Source organism: Ambystoma mexicanum, chromosome 5p (genome assembly GCF_040938575.1).
Source record: "Ambystoma mexicanum isolate Mex_15411 chromosome 5p, UKY_AmexF1_1, whole genome shotgun sequence".
Taxonomy (NCBI): Eukaryota; Metazoa; Chordata; class Amphibia; order Caudata; family Ambystomatidae; genus Ambystoma; species Ambystoma mexicanum.
Window position 1 is genome coordinate 256402747 of NC_090930.1, and position 14530 is coordinate 256417276.

The window sequence follows — 14530 nt, forward strand, 5'->3', positions numbered from 1 at the left end:
GAACTCCATGTGGAGGGCCCTGAGGCGGGCCGAGTGCCTCGAGGCAATCCCCAGGGAGTTGGAGGTGAACATGTCGACGGCCCTGCGGACCCTCGGGGCCATGGAGGAGGACCGCCTCCGGGACATTGAGCAGGAGTTTGATGATGCCCTGGCCCGGAACATCCCAAAGTGAGCCGTCGGACTAGCCCGCTGCCCTTGTAAATAGTTCTGTAGTTAGTGTTAGGTTTCCTTTGGTTTTGCATTTTTTTGGACCTTTTGGACAATGGGCCACATTTATGTATATAGTTTTTTTTATTAGGTAGTGTTATTAGATAGTTTTAATTTCTTCTGTTAGGATCATGGACCCTGGATTGTTTATCTGTATATAGATAAACAATCCAGGGTCCATGATTTTTTTTTTAATGTTTTACCCATGGATCAATGGTATTCGATTTTCTTTTGTGGACTGTGACTTTGGACACCTTTCCTTTGGATTATTATTTGTGGTTTTGCATTATTTCACAGACAGCTGATTTTTTTTTTTAAATTCCCATTTTTGTTTGTTTATTTCTGATTCAATTTATGTTGCTTTTAATACATATTTTTTCTTCAAACTTCAATGTGTAGTATCATCTCATTGGTTTCATGCATATCATGATATTGGTTTTGACATTCACTGACACCCATTGTGTGTATGTGAGGGACATGTGTTCATTTCCAAACTTGCAATTGGGGTTCTATCATGTTATTGCCATTTCTAAGTGGGTGGATGCAATACTCGGGTGGGTGTTTGGCATTTGTATGATGACCATAAGGGCCAGGGATCTAGATTGTGATGACATGTTTGCTGGGGGACATGTGTGTGGGCCTGGTGGAGGGTGCCCCTGACTGGTGGGGGGTGGGGGTGCAGGGAGACATGAGTGGGGGCCTGGTGGAGGGTGCCCCTGGATGCAGGGGGGTGGGGGTGCTGGGAGACATGAGTGGGGGCCTGGTGGAGGGTGCCCCTGGATGCTGGGGGGTGGGGGTGCAGGGAGACATGAGTTGGACATGAGTGGGGGCCTGGTGGAGGGAGCCCCTGGATGCTGGGGGGTGGGGGTGCAGGGAGACATGAGTTGGACATGAGTGGGGGCCTGGTGGAGGGTGCCCCTGGATGCAGGGGGGTGGGGGTGCAGGGAGACATGAGTGGGGGCCTGGTGGAGGGTGCCCCTGGATGCAGGGGGGTGGGGGAGCTGGGAGACATGAGTGGGGGCCTGGTGGAGGGTGCCCCTGACTGGTGGGGGCTGGGGGTGCAGGGAGACATGAGTGGGGGCCTGGTGGAGGGTGCCCCTGGATGCTGTGGGGTGGGGGTAAAGGGAGACATGAGTGGGGGCCTGGTGGAGGGTGCCCCTGGATGCAGGGGGGTGGGGTTGCTGGGAGACATGAGTGGGGGCCTGGTGGAGGGTGCCCCACAGTGCTGGGGGGTGGGGGTGCTGGGAGACATGCGTTGGTGGGCAGTAGTGCAATGTGACATGTGGGTTGGCTGAGGTGCATGGGCATGGTGGATGGGCTGCCTGCGGGACATGTGCAGGGTAGTCCCCTGTGGTGTGGGCCGCCTGCAGGGGCCGTGGAGGGTGTCGGTTGAACAGCTGGGAGGACCCACACGGCGGATTAACGTGTAGGACTGCCCGGAACCCCCGGAATCCACGTAGGCTGCTGGATTCGCGTGTGGAATTTCACTTGCACCTTGGAATACACGTACCCTGCTGAAATCGCGTGTGGAACTTCCCGCGCATCTTGGAATACACGTACCCCGCTCAAATCGCGTGTGGAACTTCCCGCGCACCTTGGAATAAACGTACCCTGCTGAAATCGCATGTGGAACTTCCCGCGCACCCCGAAATACACGTACCCAGGGCAATCGCGTGTGGAACTTCCCGCGGACCCCGTAATACACGTACACTGCTGATATTGCGTGTCAGACTACACGTGCAACCCTGATATACACGTACACAGGCGAATCACACTGCTGGGGGGTGGGGGGTTGGAAGGAAGGAGTGGGGGCCTGGTGGAGGGTGCCCCTGGATGCTGGGGGCTGGGGGTGCTGGGAGACATGAGTGGGGGCCTGGTGGAGGGTGCCCCTGGATGCAGGGGGTGGGGGTGCTGGGAGAGATGAGTGGGGGCCTGGTGGAGGGTGCCCCTGGATTCTGGGCGGGTGGGGGTGCTGGGAGACATGAGTGGGGGCCTGGTGGAGGGTGCCCCTGGATGCTGGGGGGTGGGGGTGCAGTGAGACATGAGTGGGGGCCTGGTGGAGGGTGCCCCTGGATGCAGGGTGGTGGGAGTGAAGGGAGACATGAGTGGGGGCCTGGTGGAGGGTGCCCCTGGATGCTGGGAGGTGGGGGTGCTGGGAGACATGAGAGGGGGCCTGGTGGAGGGTGCCCCTGGATGCAGGGGGGTGGGGGTGCTGGGAGACATGAGTGGGGGCCTGGTGGAGGGTGCCCCTGGATGCAGGGGGGTGGGGGTGCTGGGAGACATGAGTGGGGGCCTGGTGAAGGGTGCCCCTGGATGCAGGGGGGTGGGGGTGCTGGGAGACATGAGTGGGGGCCTGGTGGAGGGTGCCCCTGGATGCAGGGGGGTGGGGCTGCTAGGAGACATGAGTGGGGGCCTGGTGGAGGGTGCCCCTGGATGCTGGGGGGTGGGGGTGCAGGGAGACATGAGTGGGGGCCTGGTGGAGGGTGCCCCTGGATGCAGGGGGTGGGGGTGCTGGGAGACATGAGTGGGGGCCTGGTGGAGGGTGCCCCTGGATGCTGGTGGGTGGGGGTGCAGGGAGACATGAGTGGGGGCCTGGTGGAGGGTGCCCCTGGATGCTGGGGGGTGGGGGTGCAGGGAGACATGAGTGGGGGCCTGGTGGAGGGTGCCCCTGGATGCAGGGGGGTTGGGGTGCAGGGAGACATGAGTTGGACATGAGTGGGGGCCTGGCGGAGGGTGCCCCTGGATGCTGGGGGGTGGGGGTGCAGGGAGACATGAGTGAGGCCCTGGTGGAGGGTGCCCCAGAGTGCTGGGGATTGGGGGTGCAGGGAGACGTGAGTGGGGGCCTGGTGGAGGGTGCCCCTGGATGCTGGGGGGTGAGGGTGCTGGGAGACATGAGTGGGGGCCTGGTGGAGGGTGCCCCTGGATGCAGGGGGGTGGGGGTGCTGGGAGACATGAGTGGGGGCCTGGTGGAGGGTGCCCCTGGATGCATGGAGGTGGGGGTGCAGGGAGACATGAGTGGGGGCCTGGTGGGGCGTTCCCCTGGATGCAGGGGGGTGGGAGTGCAGGGAGACATGAGTGGAGGCCTGGTGGAGGGTGCCCCTGGATGCAGGGGGTTGGGGGTGCAGGGAGACATGAGTGGGGGCCTGGTGGAGGGTGCCCCTGGATGCAGGGGGGTGGGGGTGCAGGGAGACATGAGTTGGACATGAGTAGGGGCCTGGTGGAGGGTGCCCCTGACTGGTGGGGGGTGGGGGTGCAGGGAGACATGAGTGGGGGCCTGGTGGAGGGTGCCCCTGGATGCAGGGAGGTGGGGGTGCAGGAAGATATGAGTTGGACATGAGTGGGGGCCTGGTGGAGGGTGCCCCTGACTGGTGGGGGTTGGGGGTGCAGGGAAACATGAGTGGGGGCCTGGTGGAGGGTGCCCCTGGATGCAGGGGGGTGGGGGTGCTGGGAGACATGAGTGGGGGCCTGGTGGAGGGTGCCCCTGACTGGTGGGGGGTGGGGGTGCAGTGAGACATGAGTGGGGGCCTGGTGGAGGGTGCCCCTGGATGCTGGGGGGTGGGGGTGCAGGGAGACATGAGTGGGGGCCTGGTGGAGGGTGCCCCTGGATGCAGGGGGTTGAGGGTGCTGGGACACGAGTGGGGGCCTGGTGGAGGGTGCCCCACAGTGCTGGGGGGTGGGGGTGCTGGGAGACATGCGTTGGTGGGCAGTAGTGCAAGGTGACATGTGGGTTGGCTGGGGGGCATGGGCATGGTGGATGGGCTGCCTGCGGGACATGTGCAGGGTAGTCCCCTGTGGTGTGGGCTGCCTGCAGGGGCCGTGGAGGGTGTTGGTTGAACAGCTGGGAGGACCCACACGGCGGATTCACGTGTGGGACTGCCCGGCACCCCCGAAATCCACGTAGGCTGCTGGATTCACATGTGGAATTTCACTTGCACCTTGGAATACACGTACCCTGCCGAAATCGCGTGTGGAACTTCCCGCGCACCTTGGAATACACGTACCCTGCTGAAATCGCGTGTGGAACTTCCCGCGCACCTTGGAATACAAGTACCCTGGTGAAATCGCATGTGGAACTTCCCGTGCACCCCGAAATACACGTACCCAGGGCAATCGCGTGTGGAACTTCCCGCGAACCCCGTAAAACACGTACCCTGCTGATATCGTGTGTCAGACTACACGCGCAACCCTGATATACACGTACACAGGCGAATCGCACTGCTGGGGGTGGGGGGGTGGTAGGAATGAGTGGGGGCCTGGTGGAGGGTGCCCCTGGATGCTGGGGGGTGGGGGTGCTGGGAGACATGAGTGGGGGCCTGGTGGAGGGTGCCCCTGGATGCAGGGGGGTGGGGGTGCTGGGAGACATGAGTGGGGGCCTGGCGGAGGGTGCCCCTGGATGCAGGGGGGTGGGGGTGCTGCGAGACATGAGTGGGGGCCTGGTGGAGGGTGCCCCTGGATGCAGGGGGGTGGGGGTGCAGGGGGACATGAGTGGGGGCCTGGTGGAGGGTGCCCCACAGTGCTGGGAGTTGGGGGTGCAGGGAGACTTGAGTGGGGGCCTGGTGGAGGGTGCCCCTGGATGAAGGGGGGTGTGGGTGCTGGGAGACATGAGTGGGGGCCTGGTGGAAGGTGCTCCTGGATGCTGGGGGGTGGGGGTGCAGGGAGACATGAGTGGGGGCCTGCTGGAGGGTGCCCCTGGATGCAGGAGGGTGGGGGTGCAGGGGGACATGAGTGGGGGCCTGGTGGAGGGTGCCCCACAGTGCTGGGGGGTGGGAGTGCAGGAAGACATGAGTGGGGGTTTGGTGGAGGGTGCCCCTGGATGCAGGGGTGTGGGGGTGCTGGGAGACATGAATGGGGGCCTGGTGGAGGGTGCCCCTGGATGCAGGGGGGTGGGGGTGCTGGGAGACATGAGTGGGGGCCTGGTGGAGGGTGCCCCTGGATACAGGGGGGTAGGGGTGCAGGGGGACATGAGTGGGGGCCTGGTGGAGGGTGCCCCACAGTGCTGAGGGGTGGGGGTGCTGGGAGACATGAGTGGGGGCCTGGTGGAGGGTGCCCCTGGATGCATGGGGGTGGGGGTGCTGGGAGACATGAGTGGGGGCCTGGTGGAGGGTGCCCCTGGATGCTGGGATGTGGGGGTGCAGGGAGACATGAGTTGGACATGAGTGGGGGCCTGGTGGAGGGTGCCCCTGACTGGTGGGGGGTGGGGGTGCAGGGAGACATGAGTGTGGGCCTGGTGTAGGGTGCCCCACAGTGCTGGGGGGTGGTGGTGCAGGGGGACATGAGTTGGACATGTGTGGGGGCCTGCTGGCAGGTGCTCCACAGTGCTGGGGGGTGAGGGTGCTGGGAGACATGCATTGTTGATCAGTAGTGCAAGGTGACATGTGGCTTGGCTGGGGGGCATGGCCATGGTGGATGGGCTGCCTGCGGGACATGGGCAGGGGTGCAGGGTGGTGCCCTGTGGTGTGGGCTGGCTGCAGGGGCCATGGAGGGTGTAGAGGGATCACCTGGGAGGACCCACACGGCCAATTTACGTGTAGTGCTCCCCGCGCACCCCTGAAATACACGTGCCCTGATGGAATCGCGTGTGATAGTTCCCGCGCACCCCTGGAATACACGTACCCTGATGGAATCGCGTGTGATACTTCCCGCGCACCCCTGAGATACACGTACCCTGCTGATTTTCCGTGTGATACTTCCCACGCACCCCTGGAATACACGTACCCTGATGGAATCTGTTAGGGAGAATTCTCTGTTTAGGCTGAATTTCCTAACCTAGTGAGTCCCCCAACAGCTTTGCTGGATTTCTGGAGTTTGTTTTTTCCATCCTGCCAAGAGTGAGATTCTTTTCCTCCCACTCTTGGACATGAATGTGTGTAATTCCTTCGAATGTCAATGTGTTCTATGGGCTATGGGGTCTTTTACACATGTTTTTCTATGTGTGTTACACCGCACCCTACGTGCCGTAACACTGGGGCGTCCTAGCGGACCCCCACCATAGACTCCATACCCGGGGACTGACTACTGTCTCCCTGGGCATGTAAAGTCACCATTGGCTTTACTAGACCTAAATTTACTAACAGAACTAGTACAAACCATCTTATTGTGGACGTGCTAGTAGGGGTAATTCGATTACTCCTGGGTCTGTTACTCGAGGGGGCACTGTCCCGTCCCCCCTTGTCGAGTTTTGGCTGGTGGCAGTGGAAACTACTTGTTATGTTCGACCCTGAACATAACCCTATGGGATTCGTCCCATTGTTGGAGATTGATACTTTTCCTCGTTAATCTCTAACGTACCACCGGTCTACTTATCTTAAATAAGTTTATCGGATGGTATTTTCTGCCAGAACTCGGTTTTTAAAATGGCGTCTGTGTTCGTCTCTGTGACTCCTAAACCAAAGGTTGAGCCCTTTGTTCCACTTTTGGCGGGCCTCTGTACAGAGACCCTCCAAAGTGGTGCCATTCTGTCTGGGTTACCACAGGGGTGTGGGAGGGGGTTTAGGCACCCTGGACCGAGTTGCCTTGCCAACTCCGGTCGCACTCTGGTGTGATTGGCCCAAGTGGTGAGCCTCCCCGCTCACCACTTAGCAAGTGTTGAGTGACAGCTAGGCTGAATGAATGGGGGTTTTCTGCATAAAAGCAGGGCTTTTGGGACTGGATCTTCAGAAGTCGCCACAGGACCTAAGAATCCGACGAGGGTAACGCTGAGCCGACCTGCAACGACGACACCTCCGGTGGAGCCCTGCTGAACCGACTCACCACTTCCCGACGACAGAGGAGATCTCCCTGCCGGAGAGTCTCTTCCCCTGACTGGTGGGAACAACCAGTCCCCTTTGCTTTTTCTTCGCCTCAGGACGCGGTGGTCGAATTGCCAGTGCAGAGCACCCAGGCAACCGGATAGCCACTACCCCTGTACCGCGACCAAAAGGTGGTGCCTTGTGATGGAGCACTCCACGGCTGGTCTCTTCCCTGGTGGTGCAGCGGACTTCACTTTTCTTCGATGACGAGATCATCTCTACTCTTGGCAAAGACCCGACGTGCATCCACCACCAGGAACAACTGCCCCCGCCGGAGCTGTCTCTCCACAAACAAGGTACCTTGTCCGCCTGGCTTCCCTTTCGATCGGTTCGAGTGAGGTGTCTTAATCCTCTCCTTTCCGTTGGGTCGCCTCCAAGCTTTCTCACGTATTGTTCTGAACTAGTTCAATCTGCCGATAACAATTTGATACAAAGACTCGAACGCATTTCCACTAGAGACTTTTTGGGACATAACGCCTTGCCTCTCTCCGAGTGGGCCTGGCCTCTGAACTTTATGATCTATTGTGGTTCTTGCCTTCTTGCCTTGCATTTTTTCCCGTGAAGTATTGAACTGTGTTGATTTCGTAACCTGCTTATTTTTCTCTCCCATCCTAACTAATATTAGAGTGCCATCTAGGTTGAGGTATACACCTCTGTCTGTAAATAAGTGATGCCGGTAGAACCTAGACTTGTCGAAATATTGTTAGGGGGTTTGATCGTTTCTTCTTCGTAGAGTAATTGTAATTGAATTGTTTGCCGTGATAGTGCCATAGTGTTTTTTATAGATGTTCCCTTATAAATAAATACCTTAATATCTTTACACTGAAGCCTTGTTGCGTGTTTGCTTGTCTTACTGTGAAGGATTGTCCTATATTGTATACTCCACATACTGCTTAACTCTTCTTGAGGGAAGTCTGACTGCTCAGCCACAGCTACCAAGTGAATCTGTGTGGTACAGACTGCTACCAAGTGGGTTTACTGCCAAACACCTGTAGTCCTAAATCTTTTGCAGTGGTCCCAGAGGGAACTGCACAGGTTTCCGCCTAACACTGGTGTACAGCGGTGGGATTTGTATCGAGTATACAGTTTATAGTGCTTTTCGACACTTTAGGATAACTAACCACAAAGCTTAGCACTAAAAAGCAACTTTCAAAAAACATGTCTACGATGGAAACTTACAGTCAAGAACCCTTGTCAGGTGAAAATACTGAGAGTTTGCGAGCTCTCTGTAGGCAAGAGAATCTTTCTGTAAGAGGCAAGAAGTTAGAACTGTTAGTTAGAGAGATTGCTGGTAAACCAAAGTCTGGGTACTGGTTCAGAGGAAGCAATTTCTCCAGCAACTGTAGATAACAGTGATGGTGTTGATCTGAATCGTAATTCCGATGATAGCGATGAAGAGGCTGATGAGGACGGAGAGGCTAACGAAACTGTCTCCCCTGCTCCTCTACCTGCCTTACCAGCTGTACCTACGGGGCCCATACCAGGTCCCACAAGTAACCCTGCTTATTTTGAACTTGAAAAAATGAAGCTCGAATTAGAATACAAATGGTTCTTGGCTCAATCTGAACGAAACCAAGAGCTCGAGTTCAGACGGATGAATGCCCAGGCTGAGCAGAAGCAAGCTGAGTTAAGACTTAGGGAAATAGAACTTAATCACGAATTAGAGATGAAAAAGTTGTCTATCGAAAATGCTTCTCTCTCCTCTGGTTCCTCTAGGAGCTCCAGTCCCAAAAGGCCCCGGATGCCGAAGGAATTAGTTGGTATGTATGAACCGAGATTGGATGTGTTGGATTGATTAAAACGGTTTGAGTACAATCATGGGCTCCAGGACATCACCGGGAATGATTTACTTCCCTGGTTGTTCTATAGGCTCCCTCCTGTTGCGACTGATGTGGTAATGGAGTTGGGGGAGGCGGATAAGACGGATTACGAAAGTGTGAAACTAGCTTTAATAGCTAGATTCGGGAAGACCCCTTCCCAGTACCTTAAGAGGTTTAGAACCATCAAAAAGCATGATGGTACCCCTTGGGCTACCTGGGTGAGTGAAGGGTTGAAAAACTTAGAGGGATGGATTAAGGGTTACAAAGTGAACACTTATGAGGGTATGAAGAATCTTTTTATGTTGGAGTCGATTTATGATGCCTGTTCTCCTGAGCTCAGACAGCACTTGGCTGATTCGAAGGAATTGGATTCCCGGACGCTAGCTAAAGCTGCTGACTTGTGGGTTGACAACAGGGCTACTCATAAGGATTCTGGGGCAACTCAGAAAAAGGATGAGGGAAAACAGCCTAAAAAAGACTCAAAAGAGAATTCGAACAACTCAAATTCCAAAGAGGGCCCCAAACAAAACCAGAAGGGTAAGCCACCGGGAAAACCACAGCAGAATAGTGTGTCTTCTGGTGCCAAACCGGAAGGAGGTCAGAACAAGCCACCATTCCAAAAGGCATTCGGTAAATGCTTTGTTTGTGGCTCGACTGACCACGTGAAAGGAGATCCCAGATGTAAGGGTAAACCTTCAGGGGTCCAGCTTGTCTCCTTAGCCTTCGCTCCAGAGGAGGAAGTCCAAATGGCAAGTGGAAACTTTCTACTGCTAGCTGACGAACCCATTGGAGTCTCAGCCAGCGCTTCTTTAGTATCTCTGGGGTTGTGGGAACAACAGAATTTAGATGTCTATAATTCTATCCCCGAAAATACTAAAGAGTATTATAAGGACAGTGTCCAGGTGAATGGTCAGGAGACTCCTGCCATTAGGGACACTGGGGCCAGCATAACTGTGGTGGATAAATCGTTTTATCAGGCTGAGGATGTTGCTAAGGCACCCAAACGCCTCACCAAGTTAGCTGGAGGGCCTGTGCAGATGCTTCCACAATTACCAGTTCTCATCCAGTGTAACGACATGACTGTGAAGATACCTGTCAGCATACAGAGTGAGGTACCAGGACGAGTACTGTTGGGTAGCGATTTGAAAACTCTCGGAGTTGTATCGCATACTCCCAGACCTCCTAGTAAACGGTTACAGGAGCTAACCAGACCCGCAAGAGAGAGGACCATGCGCGGTACTCTCCAGGGGATGATGAAGACAGAAATCACTCCTGCTCCACTAGAATTGTCGGCAGCTGTCTCCAAGAAATCAGAAGCGAAAGGGAAACCTAAGACTTCTATCCCGAAACCAGCAGCCAGCATTTCAGTGCAGCCAACACGGACTTCCCCGCGGTTGTCCAAAGTTACACCCGTAACTCCACCTCCAGCTGAGGCTGAGAGGGAGGTACAACCCTGTGTGGTAGAATTAGGAACTCATTGGAGATCTGGATCCTGTTGACCATCCTGAGCTGCAGTCTTTACTGGCAGAAGGTGGACCCAGCAGGGCAGACTTCAGTAAGGGACAGAGAGAATTTCCAAACTCTGGAAGGTCTTCACCACCAGGCAGAAGCTCAGGCTGAAGGGCAAGAGGCTGGGAAATACAGGTTGCACTGGGAAGATGGCCTCGTCTACAGTGAACCGACCGTGTCTGCACCTGGAGACTACAAACGACTTGTAGTACCCCAAGAGAACAGAACACAGTTCTTGCAGTTAGCCCACGAGATTCCTTTGGCTGGTCACTTGAGTTTCAAGAAGACTAAGGAAAGGCTCTCTCTCTACTTCTATTGGCCAAAGATGGGGGCCGAAGTAGAAAAACACTGCAGGAGCTGCCACACCTGCCAGACCTCTGGTAAGGTTGGCTCCAAGAATGTGGCACCTTTAGTGCCTCTCCCAGTCGTGGGAGTCCCATTTGAGAGAGTAGGGATTGACATTGTTGGTCCCCTTGATCCTCCTACCTCCTCAGGCAACAGGTTTATACTTGTTGTAGTAGACCATGCTACTAGGTATCCTGAGGCAATTCCTATGAGGACTGTTACAGCTCCGGCTGTGGCTAAGGCCCTCCTTGGTATTTTTACTAGGGTCGGGTTTCCTATGGAAGTAATCTCTGACAGGGGGTCAAACTTTATGTCCCACTACATGAAAGCCATGTGGAAAACCTGTGGAGTTACTTACAAGTTCTCAACGGCCTACCACCCCCAAACCAATGGATTGGTAGAACGGTTAAACCGAACCATGAAGAGCATGATAGGTGCTTTAGAGGAACCCCTTAAGCGTAAGTGGAACCTTCTACTGCCATGCCTTCTCTTTGCTTATAGAGAAGTCCCTCAGGAGGGAGTAGGTTACACTCCCTTCGAACTTCTCTATGGTCATCCCGTCAGAGGTCCATTGGCCCTGATTAAGGAGGGGTTGGAGAGTGCTCCTTCCCCAAGCCAGTCAGAGTGACTGACTACGTGATAGGTCTCTGGAGGAGAATGTCGCACATGATGACGGAAGCAAGCGATAACTTGAAAGCTGGACAAGCATTGGTCAAGCACTGGCACAATCAAACGGCTAACATGTTTGAGTTCGCTCAAGACCAGCTCGTTCTCGTTATGATCCCAACAAGGCAGAGGGCCTTGCAAGATAAATGGATGGGACCCTTCAGAGTTGTGGGTAAACTCGGAGAGGTTAACTATCTGGTGGACTTGGGCAATCCCAAGGAGGCTCCGACCGTCTTCCACACCAACCGCCTCAAAGCGTATGTCTCACGACCTGATGTAGGAGCGTTGCTTCTAGCATCATCGGAGGAAGAAGAAGAGAGTGAAGCTCTTCCGGATCTCCTCAGAGGCTTACCTTTAGACGAACAAATTGAAGGAGTAAATCTCTCCTCCAATCTGACACCCGAGCAACAAGAAGAGTGCAAAACTAGTTTGCCTCTCTGTTCTCGCTTTCACCAGGCTTGAACACTGGGGCCAGCATGACATACTCACTGGTGACTGTCTGCCAGTCAAAAGCAGAGGATACAGAATGTCAGAAAACGTACGAACCCACATCAAAGGTGAGGTCAGCAAGATGCTTGATCTCGGGGTAATAGAGCCCTCTACTAGTCCATGGTCTAGCCCAGTTGTCTTAGTACCAAAGGCCGGATCTCAAGAGCTTAGATTCTGCGTGGATTATAGAGCTCTTAATGCAGTCACCAAGACTGATGCCCACCCTTTGCCAAGAACAGATGAGTTGGTGGATAAAATTGGCGCCGCCAAATTCCTCAGCACATTTGACTTGACGTCAGGCTATTGGCAAATAGCCCTGACAGACCATGCCAAGGAGAAAACTGCATTTTCTACCCCCGTTGGCTTATACCAGTTTAAGGTAATGCCTTTGGGATTGAAGAATGCACCTGCTACATTTCAACGGATGGTAAACCAGGTTCTGAATGGGATGGAGGACTTCTGCATGGCATACTTGGATGACATCGCAGTGTTCAGCAATTCCTGGGAAGAACATGTAACCCACCTGAGAGATGTTTTGCAGGCTCTTGGATGAGCCAATCTGACCATAAAGGCGAGTCCAAATTGGGCAGAGTAAGGTAGTCTATCTTGGACATGAGGTAGGAGGTGGAGAGATAAGGCCTTTGCTCAGTAAGATTGAAGCTGTGCAAAATTGGACAACACCTACTACTCAAACCCAAGTGAGAGCCTTCGTAGGCCTCACAGGGTACTGCAGGAATTTCATAGAGAACTATGGGACCATAGCTTCTCCACTGAATGTCATCTCCTCGCCCACATTTCCTAAAAAGGTTAAATGGAACAAGGAGTGCAATCAGGCTTTTGAAAACCTGAAAAAGGCTCTTTGCCAAGCCCCAGTACTCAGAGCTCCTGATTACCGCCAACACTTCATTGTGCAGACAGATGCTTCAAATGTAGGGATAGGTGCCGTACTCAGTCAACTGGATGGGAAAGGTAGGGAGCACCCCGTTTGCTTCATCAGCCGCAAGCTGAAGGATCCTGAAACAAGGTGGGCAACAATCGAAAGAGAGTGCTTTGCTATCGTGTGGGCTCTGAAGAAGTTTAGGCCGTACTTGTATGGTTCTACTTTTGTCATTCAGACTGACCACCAACCCTTGAGATGGTTAATGCAAATGAAAGGGGAAAACCCAAAACTATTGAGATGGTCGATCTTCCTGCAAGGGTTTGATTTCACCATTGAGCACAGGTCAGGATGTCACCACCAAAATGCTGATGGTCTCTCTAGGATGTATGTCATCGACTAGAGGTATGAGATTCATCCAGGAGTGGATTAAATCCTCCTGTCCCTTAGTCTGGGGGGGGGGCGAGTGTTATGGAGAATTCTCTGTTTAGGCTAAATTTCCTAACCTAGTGAGTCCCCCAGCAGCTTTGCTGGATTTCTGGAGTTTGTTTTTTCCATCCTGCCAAGAGTGAGACTCTTTTTCTCCCACTCTTGGACATGAATGTGTGCAATTCCTTCGAATGTCAATGTGTTCTATGGGCTATGGGGTCTTTTACTCCATAGGGTCTCATATGTTTTTCTATGTGTGTTACACCTGACTACTGTCTCCCCGGGCATGTAAAGTCACCATTGGCTTTACTAGACCTAAATTTACTAACAGAACTAGTACAAACCATCTTATTGTGGACGTGCTAGTAGGGGTAATTCGATTACTCCTGGGTCTGTTACTCGAGGAGGCACTGTCCCGTCCCCCCTCGTCGAGTTTTGGCTGGTGGCAGTGGAAACTACTTGTTATGTTCGACCCCGAACATAACCCTATGGGATTCGTCCCATTGTTGGCGATTGATACTTTTCCTCGTTAATCTCTACCGTACCACCGGTCTACTTATCTTAAATACGTTTATCGGATGGTATTTTCTGCCAGAACTCGGTTTTTAAAATGGCGTCTGTGTTCGTCTCTGCGACTCCTAAACCAAAGGTTGAGCCCTTTGTTCCACTTTTGGCGGGCCTCTGTACAGAGACCCTCCAAAGTGGTGCCATTCTGTCAGGGTTACCACAGGGGTGTGGGAGGGGGTTTAGGCACCCTGGGCCGAGTTGCCTTGACAACTCCGGTCGCACTCTGGTGTGATTGGCCCAAGTGGTGAGCCTCCCCGCTCACCACTTAGCAAGTGTTGATTGACAGCTAGGCTGAATGAATGGGGGTTTTCTGCATAAAAGCAGGGCTTTTGGGACTGGATCTTCAGAAGTCGCCACAGGACCTAAGAATCCGACGAGGGTAACGCTGAGCCGACCTGCAACGACGACACCTCTGGTGGAGCCCTGCTGAACCGACTCACCACTTCCCGACGACAGAGGAGATCTCCCTGCCGGAGAGTCTCTTCCCCTGACTGGTGGGAACAACCAGTCCCCTTTGCTTTTTCTTCGCCTCAGGACGCGGTGGTCGAATTGCCAGTGCAGAGCACCCCGGCAACGGGATAGCCACTACCCCTGTACCGTGACCAAAAGGTGGTGCCTTGTGACGGAGCACTCCGCGGCTGGTCTCTTCCCTGGTGGTGCACCGGACTTCACTTTTCTCCGACGACGAGATCATCTCTACTCTTGGCAAAGACCCGACGTGCATCCACCACCAGGAACAACTGCCCCCGCCGGAGCTGTCTCTCCACAAACAAGGTACCGTGTCCGCCTGGCTTCCCTTTCGATCGATTCGAGTGAGGTGTCTTAATCCTCTC